The sequence below is a fragment of the Rosa rugosa genome, chromosome 3, assembly GCF_958449725.1.
Source record: "Rosa rugosa chromosome 3, drRosRugo1.1, whole genome shotgun sequence".
NCBI lineage: Eukaryota > Viridiplantae > Streptophyta > Magnoliopsida > Rosales > Rosaceae > Rosa > Rosa rugosa.
Window position 1 is genome coordinate 43,817,233 of NC_084822.1, and position 13,856 is coordinate 43,831,088.

Below are 13,856 nucleotides of genomic sequence, written 5' to 3' on the forward strand. Positions count from 1 at the left end.
TGTTACTGACACATCTGATGTCAACTCATTGATTTTATTAATTTTCTACACTATTATAAACTGATGTATCGGTGTGAAAACCAAACAACATTTAAAAAAAAAAAAATTGCGCCAGTTTAATTGGCGCCAAAATCAAGCATTTATTTTATAAATTTTCATTTTTCCCCTGGCCTGCCCCATGTTTTGGATTGTATAATCATATTACAGCAATTACACAGCAAATGAAAAACCTCTAGAAACACTTATGAGAGACTTTGCTTGTATTCCATAGTTGTCATAACTGCACAATGGAAAATGACTTATTTAACATGTACGTCTTCTCGTCAAAATGCCTCTTCATACTTGAAACTGTAGAAGAATAGAAAGCAAAGCTACCTAATTTAGTTCTCAGGGAACACGTGTGTTCTGAAGGAATCAAAACAGAAAGAAGAACAATAATACTTAGCTTAGCTCTCATGTAGCTTCTGATGTTAACCCTAACATTCAGTATTTCCTTCTCCAATTCGTCTTATCACTTCAACTTCCGCCCAGCTAGGAGCTTTCTTAACCTTGCAGCTACTTGTTTAGAAATTCCTAAAACACCTGTACAATAAGTTAAACTCACAAATATACACACTAAAGTCTGAAAACATAAAATAGCAAACTGATCGGGTTTCACATATGAAGTTTCCAGAAATAGTGATAAATAAAGTAACCTCATTGTCACACTATCAGTTGATTCAAAAGCAGAAGCAAAATGCCAACAATGTTCACTTATTTCGTACACCATAATTTGGTTTTACCTTGATCCCATCCGCAAATGTCAATGGCATTGGAAACAATATTTCCTTCTCGATGATATGAGCAACAAAATCAATTAAATGGAGTGAATTAATTAATGAGGCTGAGACATATCTGAATACCAAAGAAAAGATAGATATTACAAACTTCAACAACAAACTGCCAAATACAATATATATTCAATAGAAACCTAAATACCTTCAATGGAAAACAATGAGCTGATAGAACCAAAACCAGTATGGTGAAGAGCCTTGTTGAACAGATCAGGCAAAAGTAACCTGATAAGAAAAAGACAATAGTTACCACAAGGCCTGTCATTGAAGTCGCAAATGTAAATAGGTTACGACATACCACTTTATCATATATAAACTAAAAAGAACCATCAACAAGCATTTAGATTCTATATAAAGAATATAACAAGTTATGCTATTTCACTGCAAAAGTCTAAAAGTATATATTCATAAGAAAGGAATTTACTTTAAATTTTGCTTCAATAACTGAAAAGAAAATATTCAGGTTATGAGAACTTGCAATCATCCTGCCAACCCAAATGAAATGTAACAATCCTGAGATACACCACTGTCAATAACAAAGAAACAAAGTTAACAGGAGTATGCATGGTGCATGTTTCCCATGACAGCCCAATGAACACAATTTCACATTCTCATAGCTTCAGTAGTTTCCATCACGGAACCAATTTTAGACAAACATGATATATGGATATAAGTGTCATGACTAGTAATCCCAAAAGTAAAATGCCAGACATTACATGCAAGCTCTGAAACTTAAAATCCCTTGGATCCTCTACTAATGTGAAAAAAAAGAGAGGGAGGAGTATTACCTTCAAAAATAAAGTAATAGCATGTCTTCTCCTTGATTGGTTTCTCACTCGCTGCAGGAAGTAGAATAAACAAAGAGCTATGAAGACTGCTTTTTGTATGGTTTCTCACACTAACGGAATATAATACAAGTAGTATTTATTTGAATATAAAATGTATTGCATTTGGGTTTGTAACAAAGAGAAATCACTCATAATTTACAGATGCTCACTAGTCAAGACTTCAAGTCAGAAGAACTTTGAAACCTTCCCACTGAAACATACCTAGCCATCCAAATAAACTAAGGATGACAAACTGGAAGCACAAAAAGATGTAAGAAAAGATACGATAGGATACAAAACGTACTAACCAACATGCCAGTGATAAAGGAGAGAAGAACAATAATATAAGCAAACAAAAAGAAAGTCCTAGAATCCAAGAGTGAAATATTGAAACAGAGAACATGACTACCAAATCAGAACTACCATTGTTGCATAACTTACAATGCAGCAGAAACCTAAAGGAACCATGATAAAGGCATAAAGCATTAAGTTTATGCCTGACAGTGATCGACTATCAGACCTTAATTGTTCCTACAAAACCAAATTTTTGATAAGAAAAATCAAATAGTAAGTACATTTACAGAATTGAAAGCAACCAAATCTTGAAGCACCGTACTAATATATCTTAGGTAGTGCCCAAATACATAACTAAATCAGAATCAAACTATAAAAAAGGATTCTTTTGCTTACTCAGTCAGCAACTATGAATAACAAGGAGACCATTTTTCAAAGATCAATTGGTAGCATATCCAGTAAGCCACCTAAATCAAGGGTTTATTGATAAATTACAAGCAGAATTTAATTAATTAGGTTGGATAAAGTGAAAATTGGAACTTACAATAATCTTAGATATCTTCAACTGTAATCTAATGAAAATTGGAACTTACAATAATAATTTCAGACCTCTTGGGTGTCGGAAACCCCCGAAAGTTCTGAGATCATCATCATGCTCAGATCAATATCTTCCAACAGCCCTCCAGCCATGATCACAGCAACGGATGGTGGTTTGTAGACCCTGGTGTAATACCCGAAAAATTCAAGTTAATTTCCGATGACGTTTTGGAAATGATTTCGTGGTCGTGGACACGAGTACGAAGCTTAGAGGAGTGTGGAATTAGTTCGAGCGATTTTATTTTGAAAACTGAACGTTTTAGGGGGGTCAAAGGAGTTGACTTTTTATACATTGGGAAATTGGGAAAACTTCCTTCATGAAAGTTGTAGAGCGCGTCGATACGAGTTCGTGGACATATGGAACGTAATATTCGGAGTTTGTATGAATAAGTTACGAATATTTGAAAATTGGGATTTTCTATAAATATGAAAAAAAATCCGAATATTGCAAATGAGGACAGAATTTCTGGAACTCCAGAAATTTCTCCCCATTTCTCTCCCGAGCCCAGCCGCGACCCCCTCCCTTCGTCACCTTCGTTCTTCCTCATCCGGCCACCGATTGATGTGAAACAAAGTGGGTTTTTCTGGTCTCGACCCCCTTTACGAGTTTGTAGAAGAAATCGAAGTGAAATACGAGCTGTATGACAAGGTCGAGAAGAGAGCCTCGTCGGAGACGAAATCGCTCTTCCCCACTTTTTCTGGGCTCTACTTTGTCTGGCCATATCTTCCTCTACAGGCCTCCGATCGACCTGATTCCAAAAGCAATTTTTCTCACCGTGAAGTTTTCTACAACTTTCCAGAAGACATCGACTTGAGATAACCATCGTGGTGGCCGCTAGAAGACCGAGAAGCCGCACAGCCGAGCTGGAAATCGTCTTCCTTCGCCACCTTGGTTCTCCCAGCTCCGGCCACTATAGCTCGAATTCTTTGAGGGCTTTTCTAGCCCAGAGGAAGTAGAAGCTATCCCCAAGAAGGCTTGCAGCGATTTGATCCGGGGTGATCGAATTTTGAAGATTGGGAAACTAGGGTTCTTCGGGTTTCAAAACTTGCGAGGTAAAATTCTACTTTTTGGCTTATAATCTGACTTTGGTGTAGTTATGAAAAGTGAAATTGGAGTTGAGTTGAAGGACTTTGATGTTGGGAGTTTTGTCTAATTTTGACTTCGGATGGGTGGCTGTGCCGCCACTGTGATGGTGGTTTCCGGCGACCTCCGGACACCCCAAGGACAGTTTCTGTCCATTTTTGTGTTCTACGTGTCGATACGATCGTTTGCATATATAATTCATAATTTTTGGATATCGTATGATGAAGTTATGAATTTTTAAGTTTCGATCGATTTCGATCGTTAGATTTGTGATATGTGAAGTTAGGACCGTCAGATGGACTTGTAGTTTTGATACGATGATCTTATGACTGTCCCAGTGGCTTTGTGTGGTCATGGGCGAAGATCCGACCGTTGGATCTTCGTATAAATGCAAAACGGTGATTAGGGAGGCGATTCGTGAGAATCCGTCCGTCGGATTTTTGTATAAATTTGTGAAGATGTTAGTAAGGACGATTCAGGAAGATCTGACCGTTGGATCTTCGTGATGATTTTTGGGGGGTGATCCTAAAGGCGATCCGTGAGGATCCGACCGTTGGATCATCATTTAATTTCGATCCGACCGTTGGATTGTCGTTTGAGTATGTTTTTGAGCTATTGGCTAAGTTAAGGTCATGTGTGATTAGGTGATTGACGGTCTCCCTTGGGTGAACGATTTCGGTGTGTATTGTGTTGAATTGAAGACGCAGCGGGAATATCGAGGTGAGTAAATCGCACATGGTTCATTCACGAACCGAAATTCGGTGATTTTATTTAATTGAGAAATTGTGGAAATTGTTTTACGAAAATAAATATTTGTTTTAAATTATATGGACTTGATCGACTACGGTCCATAGGTAAGTAAAATGAATTTAAACTATAAAAATGAATTTCTAGATTTTATTGCATGTGAACTATAGTTGGTATTAGTGGTCACTCTTGTGTGGGTGACTACGTATATATATATTTACGTGGAATATATATTGGATGGTGTGATTTACTGAGTTATATTTTGAGCATTACCCTTGGAATATGTGATTTATCTTAGATGTTGTGTTGTCTATGATAATGGGTAATTGAGTAAAGTGCGATAGTTGAGTCGTTGAGATGAATTAAATGAGGAGTCGAGTGAATTGAGAAAAGCAGTCATTCGTAAGGTGAACCTTGGCCTAGGTGACACTTTACGATACAGTTAGAGCTCTAGTCTGTCTGCCATCATACTGCTTGGGGGATAAACGAGTTATCATATGCCCTTGGGTATGACATGACATACTGAATGGGGTGATTAATATAATTAATCATAAGCCTGTAAGTATGATATACTGAATGGGGTGATTAATCTAATTAATCATAAGCCTGTAAGTATAATATACTGCATGGGATGATTTATATAAATAAATCATAAGCCTGTGAGTATATATTGAGTAAACAGTTGTTTGTTTTTGAGTAGTCATGTTGAGATGTGAGTTGATTGATGCTTGAAGTGACATTGTACACTTCAATTATTATGCAAAGAAAATACTTGAGTTAAATTTATGCATGAGTTGATTTGGTTACTTTAAATCGTGCAATCCTTTCATTTACTCATACGAGCTTTGCAAAAAGCTTACCGGGTTTGTATTGTTGCAATCCCGGTACACTATTCAAACGGTGTAGCGGGTAATCCTGCAGGTCAGGAGAATCAGGGCGGTGATCGAGCGGGTTAGAGTATTTGTTATAGTTTTACAGCATTTGTAATAGTGAGGTGAGTTAAGCTCATTGAGCCTTACAATTTGATTTGGTGAGAGTGTGTTGTAATAATTAACTTGAGGATTTGATTTATTGTAATATTGAGAGGTGTGAAGTGTGGTTGTTTGTGAGAAAAAAATTCAGGACGTTTATTCTATTAAGTTGTATAATTCATGTTTCGGATTTTAATTGTATTTAAAATTCGGGGCGTGACACCTGGTGACCGAGGCCAAATATGGACGACGTCTCTGAGAAGATTCAGCCTTCCAATCTCATTCCGAGAGAGCCAGGTCATTTTTTGGTAAAGTGATCGAGTGTGTGTTGTGGATATTGGGTGAATAAAAAAACGATAATTTTTGGATTTCCTGCCATTACCCATTCTTTTCATCTCTGACCAAAAAACGAAGACCCATGCTCTTTTGCTGATCAAGGGATGAAAACTGGGGGCAAACCCGTTAATATTTGTAACCAAACATACCAATAATCAAATGTGAGCATTGGGCCACCGACTGTCAGTGGCATCTTCATTACAAGTCACCGATCAAATTAAACGGTGCAAAACTATTGAACATACAGACCAATTCAGAAGAGTGCCCAAAATTGGTGTCCTATAGCCCCATTTTGTTGTAGAAAGTAGAAACAACGTTGTTTCTTGTTTTGTTCCATAAACTTAGATAAGATATTTGAATAGAGAGATTCTCTAGGGACATATTAATTAGCTTAGATATCATCTGATCGACAGAGTTGGGGTCAATTTGGCAAGTTGAGAAACCCAAGTGACTCGTATCAAGAAAAGAAAATATTACTCTGTCAAGTTACTCGATCATACGCTTATTGTATCTGCATATGGGATTCACCAGCTCCATGTATTTGTCTCTTTGCTAATTTTGGAGTTTGATGTTTTAACTGTCGTTAATGATTTAGCTAAAGATGATTTAGATTGGTCTGTAGAGAGCATGCTATTAGAAGAGGAGAAATCATTGTTTCATCTCGTCACTTTAGTTGTTTGTATTTATTGCCCACGAAAATATAATCAGGCAGCACACTTGTTAGCTAAAAATGCACTTTTGTTTCCTGCATTTCGTGTTTGGTTTGAGGACGTGTCACAACGACTGTCCCATATACTTATAACTGATGTACTTATCTAAATTGCTTATCAATGCAATTCCTTCTTTCTTCTAAAAAACGAAAAATATATCAAGGACACGTCTGATGGATTGTTCTTGCTGAACGTTGAATCTAATTGGAAGCTTATCATTATAACTCTGTTCGTGTTCTGTTGTACATGCAGAGAGAGAGAGAGAGAGAGAGAGAGAGAGAGAGTATTGATGAATGGTAATGACAGAAACCAGCATGCGGGCCATGGGTCTTATTCACGGGTTCTTCTATTCCCAGATTCTTATATTATATTCACAATTTCTCCACAATTTCACCTGTAAGTTTTGGCTGTGAGGGCACAAGCAAAAGGAAGGCATGCATATAGTTTAGAAATACAGAGGAGGAAGACCTATATGTCTATCTTGTTCCTCTCCATTTCCTGTTAATGGTACAATCCAGTTCAAGCTTAAAGAAAGCCTGAACCTATTTCCCTATAACCAACCCAGTCAAGACCTTACTACAATTTACAATTTTTCCTATAACCAACCCAACCTTACCAACCTTATTTAGCGGACTATATAGTTAATAGTAAGAAGGGATACTTACTGCCAACAAAAAGAGAGAGAGAGAGAGAGAGGACACAATATATAGTTCATGGCTTCATGCTCTGCCTCTAATATCACCAGAAAAAAAAAAATTGTTGTAAAAGGAGGCTCACAAGCTGTGTGGTGAGCTTCAAAACTATGGGCCAGTCTCTTTGGTAACCGTGGGTTTCAATGCAAGTCTCTCTCAAATTTGTTAGGAAGAACCATGTATGGTGCTGGCGAAGAAAGAAAGCCTAGAGACGAAGAAGGGATGTTCTTGGTGGATTGCTGACATACCCTTTCAATTTTTCTTTTTCTTTTACTCAATTGGCCTTTGATTCAAGTCTTATGAATTTTTCATATGGAAAGCATGGAATATGAATTTGATGATGCTGTACGAAATTAGTTTGGTGAACTGCGGATGCAAAACAAAAAAAATTAGTAATTTGACAATGGGCATTTTTTCTGGGTCAGTTCAGTTTGGTAATGTTGAATGTGCAATAATGTACATTGCCCTTTGCTGATTTCGAATACCAAATAATATGAAATTGAGGAATATCTCATGCCTTTTTTTTTTTTTTTTTTTGACTTTATCAAGGGGAACCCAAAGGCTTCCTAGGTCCAAGATAAACCCCTTCGGCGCATGTGAAATGCTCCAACTGTGCATTGCAGCACAGTGCCTGACCACTTTGACAGCTTCGGGGTTCGAACCTAGGTTGGGGAGCACACCCAACTAGGCAAGAACCACTAGGCCACTTGCAGTGGTTATCTCATGCCCTTTTAGCAACCTTTTAAGTGGTTAAGTTTACAAGTTATGGTTTGAGTCTTATGATAAAAATATGTCTTCTTCAGGCCGATATATATCCTATTTGTTGAGAGATTCCAAAGCGTCTGATTGTCGTAGCAGGGAATGCCCTGAGGAATGTAAGGAAGTTGTTGCATCACTGATGGTTATTGCAGCTAGATTTTCTGATTTACCAGACGTGTGACATTAGGCAACCATTTCAGGAGAGATATGCAAACTCTCTGGCTTATTGTGTGGATCAAAAGGTAATTATTTATGGACCTTCATATGAGACATTTTCAAAGCTCCAACTCTGCATTCATATGGCTTATTGTATCTGCATATGGGATTCACCAGCTCCATGTATTTGTCTCTTTGCTAGCAGTTTTTCATGTGCTCTACTGCATCACAACCTTGGCTTTGGGAAGACACAAGGTAAAGTGGCAAATACAATTTTGGAATCTCTCTCTCTCTCTCGTAACAATTCATTGTTTTTGTTTTTCTAGACTACAAATGAGAAGTATTGGGAGAATGAGACAAAAATAGTTGAATACCAGTTTAGTAATGGTTCAATCTCTTAACAAATTGGTTCAATCTCTTCACTTAAAAGCTAAATACATCCATTTCTTCAACACGATGATTCCTTTAAGTATGCAAATCAATTAGTTAGTCTGCAGGTTGACTTTCTTAACATATCAAGTGTTCCTACAAATTAAGCTTCTGTGGCGTATTCTTTTTTCCTTTTTGCAATCTGTAATGTCATCTCAGACACCAGTTGACAAACTTTAAGCTTTCTTAATTAATCACCAGTTGACATTAAGCTTTCTTAATGTCATCTTGAATCATCTAACACGAAATGTATATGCAGGGGCTTATGATGAAGAATAATCTGCAGCAAGAGCATATGATTTGGCAGGACTCAAGTAGTGGGGAACATCAACTTTTACAAATTTTCCGGTGTCTGTGTATGAGAATGAAATTGATCTATTGAACACTAACAAAAAGAAGAGTACTCGGTCTCTCTAAGAAGGTATTTATTCATCTTCAAATTAATAAGTAGTTGAGCAGCCTACCTTAACTGTTGTAAACATTTCAAGTCCGTGACTCTTTTATTTTTGTGTATTTGCAGGAGAAGCAGTGGCTTTTCAAGAGGCCGGTGTATCCAAGTATAGAGGAGTTGCAACTTGCAAGGTAAGCTTCATAACTAATTAATGCTTTTGTTGGGTCTGTATGTACTATTCCCTAACTACAGTTCAACAATGCAAGCTCTCTCTATTCCTGCTGAATCTTAGTACTGCCCTGTTAATTTATTTGATATATCTATTTACTAATTATTTGATAGCTTTTTGTTCAAACCTGCACTGCGGTCCATAGTAGAATTTCCGCAAATTCATACTAAATTGCACTCTATAAATGAGTGGATGCAAAAGGATACATCTTTAATTCTCCAGTTGTGTTTGATTAAGTATTTACTAGAAATATATACCTCTGTGTGTGCCCTTTCGAATTCTAAGGCAGTTGCAATTTTGCAGGAATTGGAAACGAAAACACATAAATGTTTGAAAAAAGAAAAGGTCATCTCAAAAACCAAGTAGTGGAACAAGAAGAAGAAGCTGCATATATACAGAGAGAAAATGGTAGCGAAATGGGCCTTCACTCACCCGTAGCAAAGCGCAGACTGTCTCACTAGTACTTACAATAGGTAGAGCCTTTAGAATAATAAGCAGCTTAGTTGATATTTCAAAAGTTCAAATCTAGTCCTACATATATAGTCCATCACTTAACCTCAGTGAGAAAGGTGCGCCAATGTTGACATTTGATTCTTTATGAAGCTGATGGAAAAATTAATAGTAAACAAATTAGTTTTTTTTTTTTTTTTAAGTAACTGTAGGGACTTAGGGCATCTCCAACAGACTAGTTAAATTCAAATTTTAGCTATATATAATTATTTTTAAAGCAAAATTCAACTCCAACAGACTAGCTATTGCTAAGTTAAATTTAGCTTTAGCTAAATTGGCTAGCTATATTTAGCTAGAGAATCATGCATAGCTAAACCAAAAGTTATATTCTTCTCTCCTCTTTTGTCCACATGTCATTTTATGATTGGATAAAATATAGTATATTATTTATAGGGCTAAATACTGTTTAGTCCCTGAACTTTTGCTGAAAAAACACTTCAGTCCCTCGCCTTTTAATTTGACATGTTTACTCCTTGTTTTTTCAGTTTTACATCCAATAGGTCCATTCCGTTAGACTCCGTTAAATTGTGCAGTTAACTCTCTATTTTAAGGATAAAATTACTATTATAGCCCCGACTTTCTCTTTCTATAATTTTTTAAATTGTTTTTATTCTTCCTTTTTTTTTTTAATTGTTTTTATTCTTCTCTTTTTGTTTTGCTTTCTTTAATTTTTTTTATTCTTCTCTTATATTTTTTTTCTTTTGATTTTCACCAATAAATTAATATTTTTTTAATTGTTTTTATTCTTCTCTTTATTTTTTTCTTCTCTTTTAAGGATAAAATTACTATTATATTCCACCCCTTGTTTCTTTTGTTATGACTAATTTTATTGGGTGTTTGGGTGAGGCGGAGAAGAAAAAAATAATCATAACAAATAGATCCATTCCGTTACACTCCGTTAAATTGTGCCGTTAACTCTCTATTTTGAGGATAAAATTACTATTATAGCCCTGACTTTCTTTTTCTTTAATTTTTTTAATTATTTTATTCTTCTCTTTTATTTTTTTCTTCTGATTCACACCAGAAGGGAGAGAATATAATAGTAATTTTTAAAAAGAGAAGAAAACAATAAAAATAATTAAACAATTAAAGAGAAGAATAAAAATAATTTTAAAAAATTGGTAATTTTATTGGTGTGAATCAGAAGAAAAACAATAAAAGAGAAGAATACAAAAATTAATTAAAAAAATTAAAGAAAACAAAAATAAAAGAGAAGAATAAAAACAATTAAAAAAATTAGTAATTTTATTGGTGCAAATCAGAAGAAAAAAATAAGAGAGAAGAATAAAAACAATTAAAAAAATTAAAGAAAGAGAAAGTCAGGGCTATAATAGTAATTTTATCCTTAAAATTGGGAGTTAACGGCACAATTTAACGGAGTCTAACGGAATGGACTTATTAGGTGTAAAACTGAAAGAACAGGGAGTAAACATGTCAAATTACAAGGCGAGGGACTGAAGTGTTTTTTCAGCAAAAGTTTAGGGACTAAACAATATTTAGCCCTTATTTATAAATAGCTACTACTGCTGGAGCAACATTGTTAAATCAATAGCTATATTTCACAATTTTACCTATATTTAACTACAAAATAATACCTACTGTTGGAGATGCTCTTATTTCGAGTTGGATGACGACCAGCCTGAAATGGTGATCGAGACTTGGATATTTAGTTGACGTCCTGTTACTTTTTTTTTCCTTCAAAATTTTGGACGGAACACACTAAAATAAACATGTAGCAAAAACCAGATTTGTTACTATGAATCTCCTCATGTTTTCTTCTTTGCTCACAGGGTTCTTCTATGTTGCATGCATTTTGTGGCCTGTAGGATAATTGAATGGCTTGCTAACAATATCCATCGCATTTAAAAGAAGTCTATCATAAAATCGAATTGATACATATTTTCTTGATAAATCTGAATGCTTGCTATCTTAATGCACCCGCCCACCATTTAATGTGACATGACCATATAATGTTACATAACCTTCATGCTTACTGGTTTATGCAAATTCTGCTCTAATCAAAGTTGCCAATATTCTTTATATATGGCTGCAGCGAGAGAATGAGGGAGGGGGAAGGAGGGTGAAGTGAAGGTGTAGAATTTATTTCATCTTTTTTAATTTTCAATTTGTTCACTTTTTTAGAGGGCAAATTTGAATTTAAAAACTTTCAAAAAATATAGGAGGTTCAAATAACATTTTAGGAGATAGGTATGAATAGAACTCTCCATCTTCAATCCCAACCTGGTACTGTTTAAAACATCCAAGTGATTGGTATCTGCGAAACCGATAAAATAGGACAGAACTAGGGTTGGAGAGAGTTAACGAAAGTTGTCAGCCTGTCCGGCGGCGCCCCCGCGTCGGCCGTGGCTCCCTGCTTCATTGACGAGTGGCGGGTGTTGCCGGACGGGGTCTTGGGATCTCAGGGGTCCTACTCTGCTCTTCGTTTTGCTGGTCAAGGTTGGGTACTTTTCTTCGCTTCTCTTAGATGGCATCGTCGGTGTGGAGGTCGGATGGGTGGTGGTCGGCGTGGAGAAAGTGGTCAGAGGCCAGATCATGGCAGCGGTATACCATGGATCGTATGGCGCTGACTTCTAATCTACGGTGGGTCGCTAGTCGGAGATGGCAGCTGTGGTGGATCTGGGTTTTCAAGGTGGTGGGCATGGCAGAGGCAAGGCATGGTGAGCCTTTCATCGATTTCTTGGTGATAGATTTGTTGTGGTTTGCTGTATGGTTCAGGCACCTTCGACTTGGGGAGATTGAAGACATGGGACTGCGGTGGTGGCCTGCCGGTGGGTCATCTGACGACAAGGGTGAGGAGTACTGTGGCGGCGACTATTTTCTTTTGGTTAGAGTCTTGGTTTTAGTTAGGTTGTTGGTTAGTTTACTTTGGTCAATAGTTGGTCCCTACTCGTTTGAGCTAGGGTTGGGTCAAATTGATGTGTCATGGATGTGGTGTCTTTCCTGGGGACGAGTTGGTTTAATTTCAGTTTTATCTTATGGTCAATGTGCTAACAAGCGATCCTTGCACGTGGTCTGGTTTCATTGGGACGCGGTGTGGAAGAGGGCGCTGGTTTCTCTGGCGGTTGTCTATGGGGTGTTATCGAGTTTCTCGGGGTTATCTGTAGCCTGTGAGGTTGGGCGAAATAGGTGGTTAGGGGTTGGGCTCTTTTGGCTCATGGATGTCATTCTGGATGACGGACCCGTAACTAGTTCGGTTTTTAGGGAGCAGAGTGGGGAGTTCTTGTCCACCACTGATCATTCTCATATTATGTAATCTTGGTTATTTTCAATAAAGGATTCTTATTCTAAAAAAAAAAGAACTCTCCATCTTCATTTTTTTTCAAAGAAAGAAAGAAGATTTAGGCCGGTTAGGTTTTATTTAATTTGATTATTATTTTGTGTTTTTAAAAATTAAAAATCTTATTTTGATTGGAAAAACTAAAAGAAAAATCCTTTTTTTTTTTTGGCAATCCATGACCAGTTAAGAAGATTTGAATTCTGATGCGACATGGTTTCCGATCGTCTGGTGGAGGAAGATTGGCGGAGGCAAGGCTCAGATTGGGTGATCTCCTAGTCGCTGTCATGCTTGACTTGCTTTGGTGCAGATCTGGTGGTCAACCGAGTTTGGATCTTGGTGGGTTCATGGTCGTGATGTGGGAGGCCTCTCGCTGGTGCAAGGGAGGTGGTGGCGCGATGGTGGGGGTGGTCCGACGGAGATGGTGGTGCGGCATAGGGGGTAGTGTGTTGGTGGTGACTATGCAAGAAGTGGGCTGTGCTTGTCCAGTGGGACAGCGTGGTCTTCTTGTTCCCTTGAGTAGTGCTTGGGCCTGGGCTCACGTGTTGGGTCATTCCTGGGCGTTTGTTGGTCTTAGTGTCTTGTTTTATTTTATTTTTTCAGTTTTCATTGTTGGAATAAGTCCTAGCTATGTTAATAATGTTTTATTTTACTACAGTTATGCTTTTAGTTCGCGCCTTTGGCGTGAAATAAGAGTCTACACTTATTGTGTAGAACTAGTAGGGCCTTGTGCCAGTCTATGCACTCAATGTGCCTTAGTTGCTCTAGGTTGGCAGCGAGCTTTTGGCTTCGTCAAATGGTCGTTACCGCCTAGTGGCAGGATGAAGCTAAGTGTCGTCGGATTTATCATCTGCCGGCAACATAGGAGGAAAGCTGTGCTAAAGCGGGTACTTATGCTACGTTGTAATCGAGTTACATATCGAGTTATCTTTCTGTTATGTCACTGCTATGTGAAAGCAAATGGAGTAGCCTTTAGAGCACTCTTTGCTAGTTGGT

General features: G+C 37.3%; 3 long non-coding RNA genes across 6 annotated transcripts; 2 read left to right on the forward strand and 1 right to left on the reverse strand.

The window, feature by feature from the left end:
* Nucleotides 1-99: 99 nt before the first annotated feature.
* On the reverse strand, nucleotides 100-6,003 carry LOC133735952 (uncharacterized). 4 transcript variants are annotated; one of them, XR_009859364.1, is made up of 7 exons: nucleotides 5,577-6,003; nucleotides 2,548-2,675; nucleotides 2,351-2,421; nucleotides 1,622-1,672; nucleotides 979-1,058; nucleotides 783-894; nucleotides 100-582 (listed from the first exon to the last, which is right to left on the reverse strand). It is a non-coding gene; the product is annotated as an uncharacterized LOC133735952 (long non-coding RNA). The 4 variants fall into 4 exon arrangements; XR_009859363.1 differs by having other exon boundaries at nucleotides 979-1,091; XR_009859361.1 differs by lacking the exons at nucleotides 2,351-2,421; nucleotides 2,548-2,675; nucleotides 5,577-6,003 and having other exon boundaries at nucleotides 979-1,091; nucleotides 1,622-2,332.
* Nucleotides 3,022-5,517, forward strand: LOC133735951 (uncharacterized). The gene is made up of 3 exons (XR_009859360.1): nucleotides 3,022-3,604; nucleotides 4,280-4,355; nucleotides 5,289-5,517. It is a non-coding gene; the product is annotated as an uncharacterized LOC133735951 (long non-coding RNA).
* Nucleotides 6,004-8,154: 2,151 nt separating the features above from the next.
* LOC133736702 (uncharacterized) lies at nucleotides 8,155-9,593 on the forward strand. The gene is made up of 4 exons (XR_009859669.1): nucleotides 8,155-8,261; nucleotides 8,695-8,856; nucleotides 8,956-9,017; nucleotides 9,359-9,593. It is a non-coding gene; the product is annotated as an uncharacterized LOC133736702 (long non-coding RNA).
* Nucleotides 9,594-13,856: the final 4,263 nt, after the last annotated feature.